The sequence below is a fragment of the Falco naumanni genome, chromosome 5 (assembly GCF_017639655.2).
Source record: "Falco naumanni isolate bFalNau1 chromosome 5, bFalNau1.pat, whole genome shotgun sequence".
Taxonomy (NCBI): Eukaryota; Metazoa; Chordata; class Aves; order Falconiformes; family Falconidae; genus Falco; species Falco naumanni.
This window is the reverse complement of record NC_054058.1, coordinates 82,248,385-82,261,056: the sequence shown is the minus strand read 5'-3', so window position 1 is coordinate 82,261,056 and position 12,672 is coordinate 82,248,385. Positions and strand designations below refer to the sequence as shown.

General features: G+C 36.7%; 1 protein-coding gene across 1 annotated transcript in view; it reads right to left on the bottom strand.

The window, feature by feature from the left end:
- KCND2 (potassium voltage-gated channel subfamily D member 2) overlaps positions 1–12,672 on the bottom strand; it is a 286,821-nt gene that overhangs the window by 112,945 nt on the left and 161,204 nt on the right. The gene's annotated exons all lie outside the window — the stretch shown is intronic.

The window sequence follows — 12,672 nt, the reverse complement described above, 5'->3', positions numbered from 1 at the left end:
AAATAGAAATCTAGTTACATAACCTCGTGCTGTCATACCCAGAAGAGCTCATAGCATGTGGCAGCAATGTCTGCATTTTTGTTGTATGCCAGTCACATCTCCAGATATATAAGAAAAACGATATGGCCTATTTATTTGTATCCAGACTAGCTTACATGTACTCAAAACACAAGATCTTGTTCAGGCTCAGAGTACGCTCAGACTTAAACATCTGTATGGTTGTTCAAGCAAGAATTCCCTTGCTTAACGCCTTTGAAAGTAGCTTTATAAAAAGAAGGAAATAATGGTTTTTTTTCCGTTTTTAGGGTCGACTTACTGAGACTTAATGTTGAAAGTGATTGACTATGTGAAGATAAAAAGATGTAAGCAGAAAGACAGCTAGTGCTTCTCAGTCTAGAGAGGAAAACTCTTTTGCTCAAATTTTCATCCCACTAAAAAGGTTGACCTAAAGAGTATATCAGAAATTATGTATGTGCCAATATACAAAGGACATTTTATAACAAATGCATTTCATTTAAACAAATGTTCTTCAGTACACAGAGAAATCATGATGACCTTTTCAAGTACCACTATTTCTAGAGTCGTCTTTACCCTTTACCACATCCATTGTTACAGTATATCTGGAAAAGCCTGAATGAGAAACTATAAACCACCAAATGTCAAATGAAATGTCATCATTAACTTTAATATGTTACTGTTCATCATAATAAGTCTGATGTTGAAACAACTCATAACAGTTACAAACTTGTGTAGCTTCACTAGCAGCAAAACTTCTAATTTACATACATCACAGGAAGACCAGGATTGTATTGCGTGTCCTAAATGTAGCAATAGATTTGCCTTCTATTTAAATAGTTTGCTAGTAGCTGGGAGTAGATCTTTTAATTTTTACTATATTATTCCTTAAAATGAAATATTTTGGTAAGGACATTTCTTCTTTTGAACTTAACAACCAGTATAAAATATTCCAGTTGAAATGAGCACAGTGTCCTGCCAGCAGACAGAGCATTCAGGAAGAGTCCAAAGTACGATTCATTTTAAGGCCTTCAACACAAGAATAAATCACTTCATAACCTCACAATAAGAAGCTTTATTTGTATTAAAGTTTTACCATAAAGTTCTTATGATCTAAAGTCTTTTCACCCTATATTCAAAAGCACCAGCTCATTTGTTTACGTTGTTAATAGTAAAAACAAATTACTTTGTAGTTTGAGATGCATTTTGCAGTTCTTCTTTTCCTATAAAGCTTTATATATATATAAATATATATATATAAATAATATGTATCTGCCTCAACATTAGAGGAAAAAAAGTAAAGAAGAATTTATGTTGCCTTTTCAGAATTAAACTTTTATATCATACATTTAAACATGCCAGAGTCTGTTCTAAGGTGTAAGCCTTAGCAGGATGGACACTGTGTAGATAATGTGCAAGCCGCATTTATTTATAAAGCTGTATTCTCAATACCCAGATAACAAGGCTTCAGCACCCGATTCTTTCTGATAACAATTTCTTAATTGCCTTGTATAATCTTGAACATGATAGTTAAGAGATTTTGAGACAGAGCTAAGAGCAGATTAGAACACTTTGCTGAAAGCAATGGAAGTTATTTCTTTTCTTCACAGGGCTAGAAATCACACTCCTACTTCCTCCATTAAGATATTTTAGACCAATAGATCTTACATAGAAAAATTCTGCTTTAGTCTGGAAACTGCTAATCCATTAAGAACCTAGAATAACTTGAAGGAAATGGTGAAGTTTGGTCCATCAATGTCATACTTTCTTCTTTCCCCACCTCTTCAGATTTTATCATGGTTGGTGAAAGGACTTAGTGGAGTCACTGCCTGCCTTGCATCTACATAACCCTGATTCCAGAGCTGCCTAAACTCACTCAGCTCCCAGTAAAGTGATGTGGATAAATGTCAAAAGTCTTCTTTTAATTTTCCTGAGAGTCACAGTCCTAATCAAAATAAATCTGAGAAACAATACTCCTCCTATAAAGCCTTTTCACAGATTTTCATGATTAAATACTTTTTCCTTATCAGCTCCTCTGTCTAAAACAGCCTAAAAACAGAAGAAAGGGGACTGTGATACACTTAGAGGACAGCAGCAGTACTTATTCCCCTTCAAATGCTTGCTTTGGTCCTGAGAGAATACACCTGCTTCTCTGAAGCAGTTCCATCCACTCCCCAAAGAAGAACCTGAAGAACATGGCTACTGTTATATTTAAACCTCACATGTAGGTTCTCCTGGTCCCCAAAGAGCATCGTGAACTGAAACAGGCTTAAGGGAAAACAGTATATTTGGTAATTAGTCCCTTTGAAACAGCCTCTGTTCCTCTAAATACAGCATACTTCAGAATATTTTAATGACTGTAAAAAGAACCTGAAGATCCAGAAATACCAAAACATTGTCTCACAGAACCATTCAGCCTTTGTGAGGATCATATCAGCTGTCTTCAGGTGACACACAAGCCTCCCTGCACTCGTCCCTCAGGCTTCACATGCTCAAGCTATTAAAAAAAAATGTCATGTTCAATTTAGGGTGGAAAATTATAGCAGCTTACTCTGCCAACTGTGCTTATCCTCACAGGGTGTCTTTCTCATCTCTTATCCCTCAACGCAGGAGACTTTTCTATCTGTTTTGAAGGGCTGACCCCCATAACTTCCTTTAAAAGTAAGTTGCCAGATACATACGCATTATGCATTAAACCCCTGAGCTCAGCACACGGCTCAACAAGCTCCTGGCTGCTGTGTCCCCCGCCGGCAGTCACAAATCTGAGCAAGGATGTCGCAGCTACTCACACAGCTTGGAGCAGGTGAGCCCTGAGCCTGGCAGCCTCCTATTCATCTCCATCTATTCTTGGGAGGATGGATCCAGGATCCACTGGTTTGTGATGCCGTTAGCTGCCTCCATTCAATTCACGCTTGGAGCCTTGCCTTCCAGAAATAGATGGCAGAATAGGTCATGAAATAGATGGCTCTGGACCTGACTGGGATTCTTCCTCTATTCCCAAGGTCTAGGGTCTTAGCTCATCTGAGTTGTGACCTTGCTTAGAACGACTTTTCCACCTTCTTCTGTTCCCGGGAGGGTGACATCAGAGCTGCCCACAGACCCAAAGTGCACCAGCATGCACCGCACCGTGTTAAAAGGGTAACATGATTTTGGTTGTCAGAGAGCAGCTCGTATTTTCTTATTTGCTGGGGAAAACAAGTATGTTTTTGAAGAACTGTGTTTTCATGTTTTCAAAAGCTTTCCCATTTTTTGCTTTAAAAATAAGCAGTCCTTAGCAACAGACTTCTCTAGAAGAGAAATATCCAACCTCAAAAAATGCAAAAATAACCTTAGATCTTCAGTGGATTTGCATTTTTCTTACCAATATTTTGTCTGGCATTATTAATTTTGATGTGAATTAGTTCTGTTTAGGTATACTGAAAATCTGAAAGGTTCCTTTTTAGTACTAGTTCAATTAATGTCGTGGCACATCGCAGCACTCTGAGATTAGGGAGGCAAAATTTACTGGCACTCTGCCATCCCTAGCCATCTTCCAGTTATATTTATAGCTTAGGGAAGTCCCAATGCTACTTTTACCACATATGTGCAGTACAAGTGAAAATCTTTTGTATCTGGGCTTCTCTTCAAAGCTGTTAACTTGGGACACTACAGCAGGTGCTGTCTGGGAAGTTGCCTACCAGATAAACCTCCCAGTGACAGCGGAGATCTAATGGAAATTCACCTGAATGCATTGCACCAGATTTTTGTTTAAATTATGCTACAATTTGACTGAGCAGAAAGTGCTGGTTAGACTGGAGATTTCATTATAGTTTTTAGTTTATATTTTGCAGTTTGCCACAAATTGCTCAGTATTGCAATACAAAATATGTATTTACTGTTGAATCATTTATAATACATGCAACTCTCTAAGGTGCACAGACAATGTGTGTATGTAATAGAAAGCTTTTGCCTAGTAATCTGTAAAATAAGTATTCCAGATATTCACTACATAACATACTGTGCTTAACTATAGAGAAGGTACAAGGTAATTTAGTTTATTGTTAGAGGTAGCATAATGAATTGAATTATTTTATGTCAACAGATTTCTGAAACTAATTAAAACATTTTAACAGCATGCAAACAAATACAAAAACATTTCCAGGACTGTTATTTTAATTTACTTTGACATATTTTTAAAGCTAACCTGGACCATGGCAGGTTAGAAATCAGAGCACAATACACATTATTAAGCTCTTGCTTACAGACTAGCTGCTCTGGTTGTTCTGTCATGAAAGGCTGTTATTTGAGCAAGGACAGGACAAGAACTGTCCTTCAAAAACCTAATAACAGCATGCAGCCTGGATTTTGTTATGTTTTGCTGGGAGAAAAGTCCTTAATATATACTATATTTTTTTTCCCTAAAGCCAAAGTAGACATTTGTTTCATATACAGATATTGTCCTGGGAGTTGAAATACTGGAGAAAGAGTTCTTGCATAATGTTGAGCCAGAATGTTAAACTGTCCTTATCACAAAGGGCCCAATACAGAAGTCTGCCAAAAGGTCCCTGGGTGTCATTGTGATAAATAGGGGAAAAGGAAGCAATAAAGGGTAACAGCGACAGCAGCAGCAATGTAGCCATAAAGTAACTGAATTTAAGTGAAAAATTAATTACTGCAAATTAGAAAGTATTGTACTAGAGACCACATTCATGACTATGTGACAAACTGTGTGTGCTGGTTCATCATGCAGCAAGAATGCAGTTAGCACTTCTTATATGATCCAGTGCTACAAAAGTGTTTGGGGAATCCAGAACTAGAAAAGTAATACTGCCACTGAAACTGGTGCTGAAGGATGCTGTGACAGTCTTTCTAGCATCTCTAATGACACATAAATAGCCAAAGTGAGAGGGATTTCTGTATCTATCATATTCATTAGGAAAACAATTATCTATAGTTTATGTGCCGGTCTTCTGAGATATGGAACTGTACACAGTATAGAAAATCCTTTGGAAATGTACTATTATACAGAGCATAGAAAGAAGAGATGCTGTACAGATTTTTATTTTGCTAAACAGAGTCCAACTCCCTAAAAACCCCTCAATTTTCTTTGTAGCTAACTTTTACACTGATGAATTAAGAAAACCATAAAAAGAGGCAGGAAAATTGTTCAGAAGTTACTAGCACTGGAAATATTCAGAAATAGCCAACTTCCAGAACTCTGTAAAGAAAAGATGAAAATGAAAATGCTTCTCTTTGTAAGGCAAAACCAAGAAACTTCAGGTACAGGTTTCTGAGTTCTGTTCCTGTGTTGAATCAAATTAAATGTTTCCAGTTTACTAGATTTCTGCTTTCCTGTTCAGAAACTCCATTTTGGTGCTATTAAAATTTAACATTAATTAATCTGTAGTATATTAAACATTCTTAGATGGAAGACCCTATGCTACTGCATCAGTATTACTGAACATATGACAACTCAGATATAGAAAAAAAAAAAAGAATCAGAACAAACCTCTAGAGATTTAAAATAGCCACAAATTAAAATCTGTTCACTGGCCCATCTCTGCCCATAACCTGATTTTTAAATGTATCTCTATCATTCACTAAGCAGAGAATCCTTACTAAGCCAAGCAGCAGATAGGTTTTTTGTCACAGCACTACCAAAACTAGCTGGCTGCAATAAGGCTTTACCGTTAGTCAGATTCTACTGTCCATTCTACTGTTTCTCCTTCCTCCAGAGGCCAGACCACACTGCTCCTCCTCCATCCAACCCTCCCCCACCATCCTCAGGGCTATTTAACTATGTAGCAGGAACAAGGTACATCATCCATGTCAATCAACCCACTGCCTTCGAGGCAAGGCCACAGCTGCATGTTATCCATGCTAATCAACCCACTGACTTCATTCCTCTATGATTTTTTATTTTTATATCTGCAATTTTCAAACATTTATTTGGATCTTTTGCAAATCCAGTCTTTGTCAAACTTCAGGGTAGCACCTTTTGTAAAGCAGAATCCTAAATCAGTTGCAAACAATATTGTAAGCCCAACTGAACTCAAAAGCAACTGAACTAAAAAGCAGACCTCTTTTGTTATCAAACAAGTGGAAGAGTCCTTGAGGAAGGCTCGGCTTCTAAGTTCATTATGCTTTTTGGTTCACGGTTAGCTTCAAGGCATACCAAAAGGCCTATATTTTTATACAAGCTTATTGGATGTGCAAGGAAAAGAACAGGGAGAAATACTTTCAATTATAATTTTTCTTTATAGCTTTTATTGTATTCAGAAGTTGTCTTTTATTCTGGTTTGCAAGATCAGCTAAAGCCAAGAACAGGTAGTTCTTTCATGAAACTCAAGTAATCCATGTAATGAATTTCTACAAACCCCAATGAGACGTGAAACTACAAAATTCACTTTCTTATATGCAACAAACAAAAGCAAAATCTGTGTAAGTAACTCTCCAGTCATTCTTCTGGCAAGTAACTGTACTAAGGTTTTAAGCAGCTCAGTTTCAGATTGTAAATCTCCAGATATTCACCAGAGATCGCATCAAATTATCAAAATCTGATTAAAACTGAAAACATCTGGATACTAAAGTGGCAATGTGTATTCCCTGTAATTGGCTTTGAACTTAAAGACAGGTCAGGGTTTGCCTGCTGTTAAATTGCAATATTTGCAGTATTTTATCAGAAAATACTACATAGTCTTTTGTTGTCCTGTGCTTCTATTCACCTGTATGAGGTACCTTTTGCTATTTGTTGCTCCTCAGGAGAAAGTGCTTTGACACTAGTATTTCTAATGCCAAAACATGATAACGGGGACTTAATGTGGGTGTGGCAAAGAAACCCGACGCATTAGTTAAGAAGAAAGTGGTATAAATTTCCCCTCCAGCTATATTATTTCTTTCTCTAAAGAGACAAGGAGTTGAGTTTTTGCAGCACAGTGTTTACAGAACTGGGTGAGTTGTCCTGATCTTGAGAAAACTGTTCCTGTCCTTCCTTCTCTGCCTTCCTCCATCCCAGCCTCATTCTCCCCTTGAGCCCAACCACATTCAAATCACCTAGGGGAAAAAAATCCACACATTATTATTTGTGACTGGCTTCTTCTGCAGTTCTGGGACCTCTTCATTCCCTGTAAATTTAGGGCCAGCCTTTCAGAAGGGTGAGGCAACAGCATTCCGGAGACACAATCATACTCCGAGGAAATCTCTCTTTAACAAATGCTTTGCTTCCTTTTTAGTAAGCATGCTGTACCAACAAATAACTGGGGAAAGAGGAGGGAGAGGGGAGAAGATATGAACGATTCATTGTTTTTGAAGTGCTATGGACTGAGAGAATTAGAAGTATTTCTTTTACAGAGTAAACTGCCAATGTTTTGTACCTGCTACACATAGAATTAATTTCAAAATAATTAACTGCTTATGTCTGAGACATTTTAAAAAGGATTATGCAGACATGCAGTTAAAAACTTTAAGAATGTTTTTAATATATGACTTCAGGAAACGGTGTGGTCTGTAAAGTTAGACTATTTTCAAAGAAGAGAATACTGCTAATGGTTGGATATGGTTTATAAATAGGAAGATGCAATAATAAGAACATTAGATCGATAGCTCTTAGAGAGAACATTTAAACATCATTTATGACATAATTGCAGAATGTAATTCCAGAGCTGAAACTACTTCTTCTTTTCTGTTATTCAGTTAATATCAAGTATTAACATGGTTAATCGTTTGCAAATACTCTTTATATTTTAAAATAAGTGTTCTTGCTTTTGAATGCAGGTAGAATGTTTTGTTTTTTTCTTAAATGGAATTACTTTCAATTTAAATTAAATGCCAATTAAAGAATCTATAAATCTTGGTAAGAACAGAAAACTGAAAAGTGGGATGATAAAATCCTCTTCTGGTACAAAAAATATTAGGGCCAATTCATCTTTTCCCAGACTATGCTTTAACACATTGTTCTTCATCCACATTTGCTGAGGTTTTATTTGCAAAATGGATGCATGATTTACTGTAGGAATCAGTCAGGCACTTAGAAATGCATCAGTTGTAGACTTAAAAAATATCTTGGAAAAATTAAATAGGAATAATAGATTTGTGATGAAGGCTTAGGAAAGACTGGGTCTTCTGCGGCTTCCTCCTGGGCCTTTGGTAAATATCATTGCTTTAATCAGGAGTGCACTAACACCTAAGGACCTCATCCAGGGGGCCATGCTGCGCTAAATACCGCGCAGCTGCACAAAAGAATCTTAACTGTGAAAAGTTTAGTTACTTTGTGTGTCAGTCACCTACCTGTAAAATGAGAATATTACTTCTATTTTTCTTTCTCATCTTTTCTCTAGGTCAGGGAGTTTCTTCTACTCTTTCTTTGTAGAACAAATATGCAGTGGGGCTCCAAGTTAGCTCCTGTTGGTGCTAGTGTGATAATCCAGTAACAATAATTATAGTCCAGCTACAGATATTGATACACGATGAAATTCATTGCATCTGGATTAAAGCATCCACGGTGTTGATGTCTGCATCAGAACTAGCCACACTAGGCTTTTTTCATAGTCAAGGAAGAGAAAAAGACACTCGTAAGATACAATTTGTCTGAGGAGATATATCACCTCTTTAGGATGAGAAGTATCATGCTTGAAAGATACCTGTTTCTGTCCTTTGGCTACTGCGAGAGTTGAGGTGAGCAGCTCGGACATAAACAACTGATCCTATTCACAGTACCTGTAGCCTCACAGAGAGATGAGGAGTGGCTGGATTTATGGATTCTTGATTTATATGAATTGGTTTCTTATGTAAGACACAGGAAAGTGTATTTAGCAATTGCTATGGAAGGAAGATAAATCTGCTCCTTAATAAGATCCAGGGTAAGTTGTGACAGATTTCAGAGTGAAAAAGTTTGAAATATTCTTCTTCTTCTTCTTCTTATTATTATTATTAATAATGGCTGCATCTTTATGTGTATAAAAGCTCTTTAGGCATTTTTTAAAGGTTCTAGTATTGCCCACAGTAATGCTTCACACTAGGTCTGGACCTCTGTTTGCAAGTATAACAATGTAAAAATAGACACAGTAAAAATATAACTCTAATACCTCTGAAAAAATATTTTTGCTATGACATAGTGACACATACAGAATATCTATGAGTAGAATAGCATACAAAGATTTTATCAAAGTTGTTGACAACTGTATGGATTACTCACTCCTGGCATTTTTCCATTCATGAGGAAGGGAACCATATAAACTGGATTATATTTCTACAGCAGTTTGAAAATTATCTGATATGGTATCCCATTCCATGCATATGAACTCTCTGAGCGGTCAAACTTCCTCCAAGTTTGGACAGCCAAAGCGGGGATGGCCTCTTCCAGTGAGGATGGCCTCTCAGCAGACTGGGAACCCATTATAATGCTGGAGAAGTAGCTGAAAAGTCTTTTTGGAAAGTAGAAATCTAATTTTTCTGACACCTGATGTCGACAGTGTCTTGAGCTGTGCTGCAAATAGAGGACCATCTCTACTAGCTTATGGCCCTATGAAGAGATATTACTGAGAATATAACTAAACAGGAGACCTAAGTCAAAGAAATTATATATGTGATTCAAGATTCAGATATATGCAAACACAAATACTCTGGAGAAATAAAAAAGGTCCTTGTTGATAGCATGTATTTTCCCTGTCTGGTTTTGTTATCCACTTTCCTTTCCTTTTCTGTTACCTGCCATCTCTTACCCTTTTTTTTTTTTTTTTTTCCCCCTTCCCCTCTAGTCAACACATTAGGGTTTTGTTGGTGTTTCCATTTCCTAATTTTCACACTGCACTTCTTTTTCTGCTCATAATGTGTTCCCCCCTTATCCAAATTTTCGCACTGCACTTCTTTTTCTTCTACTAAGGTGCTCCTCCCCTTATTCCTTATTAACTTATTAGAAAATCTAGGGGGTTTAACTCCCTCTGAAAAATCACTTTGACATTAGTGATATTGTATTGGCTGTATAAGAACATGGAGTTTAGCCTGTAATGTTTCTTTCTGCTCCTAGGATACAATTTCCCTTGATCTCAATAGTGCATTTTGTGGTAGAACTGTGGAATTGAGTTTATTTTCTTACAACTCCATAGTTAGGTCGCTAAGAGCTTTGTAGTGTACATTGTACAAAACCCTGTAATTTGCACTAATTTGGTATACTCTTCAGTTAGCAGCATGCTACCAATTTAAAACTGCTCTGTGCAATCTTGCAGCCACCAGGAAGGATGAGCAACTGAAATAGGAAGAAAAGGTACTACTGGAGAGAAGTAAGGGGATGACATTAATCCTGCACGACAATGTTCACTAGGTCATCATCCAGAAGGTATCTGTGTAGGGAGAGGGCTATAGTACTAACATGTAAGGAATTAAAAAATCTCTGTAAAGGGAAGGAAAAACTAAAAATCAAGGACTTCTTTTCCATTAAAAAAACCCAACCCAAAACAAAACCCCCTGAAACTACTTAAAGTACTGGTATATTCGCAATAAGAGATATTTCCTTCAAGTTTTTATGATTTTTCTTTATCCTATGGTTCTCCCACTGTTTCCAGATATGATGCTGTAGATGTGATTTTCAGCAATTTATGTCATGTGAACTCTTTGAAGTTTAACCAATAGTTTGATGAAACGTGATAAGCATACAATATTTTGAAACGTGAATGGGTAATAATTTCAGCTGTGGAAAAGTTAGCAAAAATGTTAGTGTTACTTTTAACATGAAGACAACCTAAATTCTTCAGTGTGATTAATTTGTTACAAATTTTATGTAATAAAACATTCTACAGCATCTTTCAAGGTTTCAGAAACAAGATTTTCTGTGCAAACCAGCCATTTTTGTATCAACATTGAATGATTTATTAATATGCTTTGGGGCAGAAGATAAATCTGAGAACCCAGACAAGTAACTTGCCAAGATCTGGTGGGTGTATATTAAAATGTTCGCCTTCCATCAATCACATCCTCATTTTCCTAATAGAAGAAGATCAGGTATGCAAGTATAATCATGTGGTATGGAAAATTAGGAAAACCTAATGCATAGAAGGTTTCTTCACCTTTATCTTCCCCTTTATTCTAGCAGTGTTTTGTCGTGGTTTTTTGTGTTTTTTTTTTCTTTAGATCTGGATTACGTAGTACAGTGCTCACTTTCACATTAGTCTCAGTGTGGTGTATCTACAGTGGTTTTATTTGTGGGGTTTTTTTTAAGAACTCTTTTTTGTGTAAGTACTGCAAAACTGTCCTGCAATCAAATCACTGCTAAAGTCCAGATTACTATGTCAAACAGAAACAGAGGATATTTAAATGCCCCCTGCTTTAACCTTGTGTAATATAGACTGTAGTTAATGTAATTTATTTTAGTTAAAGACTGTAGAAACAGACTTGTGTAATCTTTACCTTACTGAAATAATACTAAATTAATCTGAACGTGGTAGAAACTGGAGAATGCTCTGTGAGGACTACATCTACTGCTAGAGGGAGTAGGATTATCTGACTAATTGCAGATGTCCATGTAGGTTTTTTATGGTCTTTTGCAGACATCCTTTAGAGTCATGGAGTCACGATTCATAATGCAGGTATCAACACCTGGGGAGATGTATTGCAACCTAAAAATGTCTGTTTCCCTACAGCGACTTTAAAGAAAGCCTAAGTTTGTAGCTGTGATACTACAGCTACTATAGATACTACACTACACCAGTGTTGTGTAGAGATAAAGGTGTTAAGTGAGGCAAGGGCCACCTTACAGCACCAGCTGGGGGACCAGGTGTAGTAAAACACAACAGGTCACACGTGTCCCTCAGCTGTCCACAGAGGGAGGATGAGTTAACAGAGGGAAAATAGCTGGAGACTTGGGCAACAAAAGGCATTTCAGATGGTCTGGTGCTTCCAGAGGCTGCCTCCATGCTTGCTGCTGGGGGAATATGGGGGGCTCACCTTGGGTTTTAGATGCAGGGATCCCTATATTTACAAGGAAATGAGAGCCTCCAGTTTGCAGCTTTTTTTCTCTTTGATATTCGAGTTGCCAAAGACTTTTGATTCCAGCAAAACATCTTGGCCTTGTGATCAGTCTTTAAATTCAGGCTTTATAGAACGCAGTGGCTAAACTCTGCTTGACATCTATGGAAGCAGGGCTTCATAACTGCATTAAAATGATACTAAAAAATCATAGCAATAGCACAGAAAGCTTTAAACTAGTTTAAATTTGTTTCTATGGCTTTGATGTTATTTACCTAAGTTCTGTTTTGGATTTTTTTTCTGCAGTATGAATGCACTTAAATTCATATTTTCTTCCAACAAAAAAAAAAGTGCTTTAAACCCCTTATCAACTAACCTTTTTCTGGACATTTTCTCCTGTTTGTAATTTTTACTTTGCATGCTTTATTTATTTATTTAATCAATCTTTTATTTTTTCTTTATTAGAAGCCACTTTTCTAGGTGAAACTTTCATTAAAAAAAAATTGTAACTGAGAGTCCATAAAGATAAATATTCATTTAAGACATGTTCATACAAATGAGGAAAACACTTTTGCAACTTCATAAAATCTGTAGCTTTAACTGACCCAAGAAGAAAAAGATTGATTACTTTCTTTAGTCTATGTTTAACAAAGGAACTAAAAATGTACTTCTCCAAATATGCTGTTTCTGAAGGACCTGGTGGCCACCTCCATTGCCATT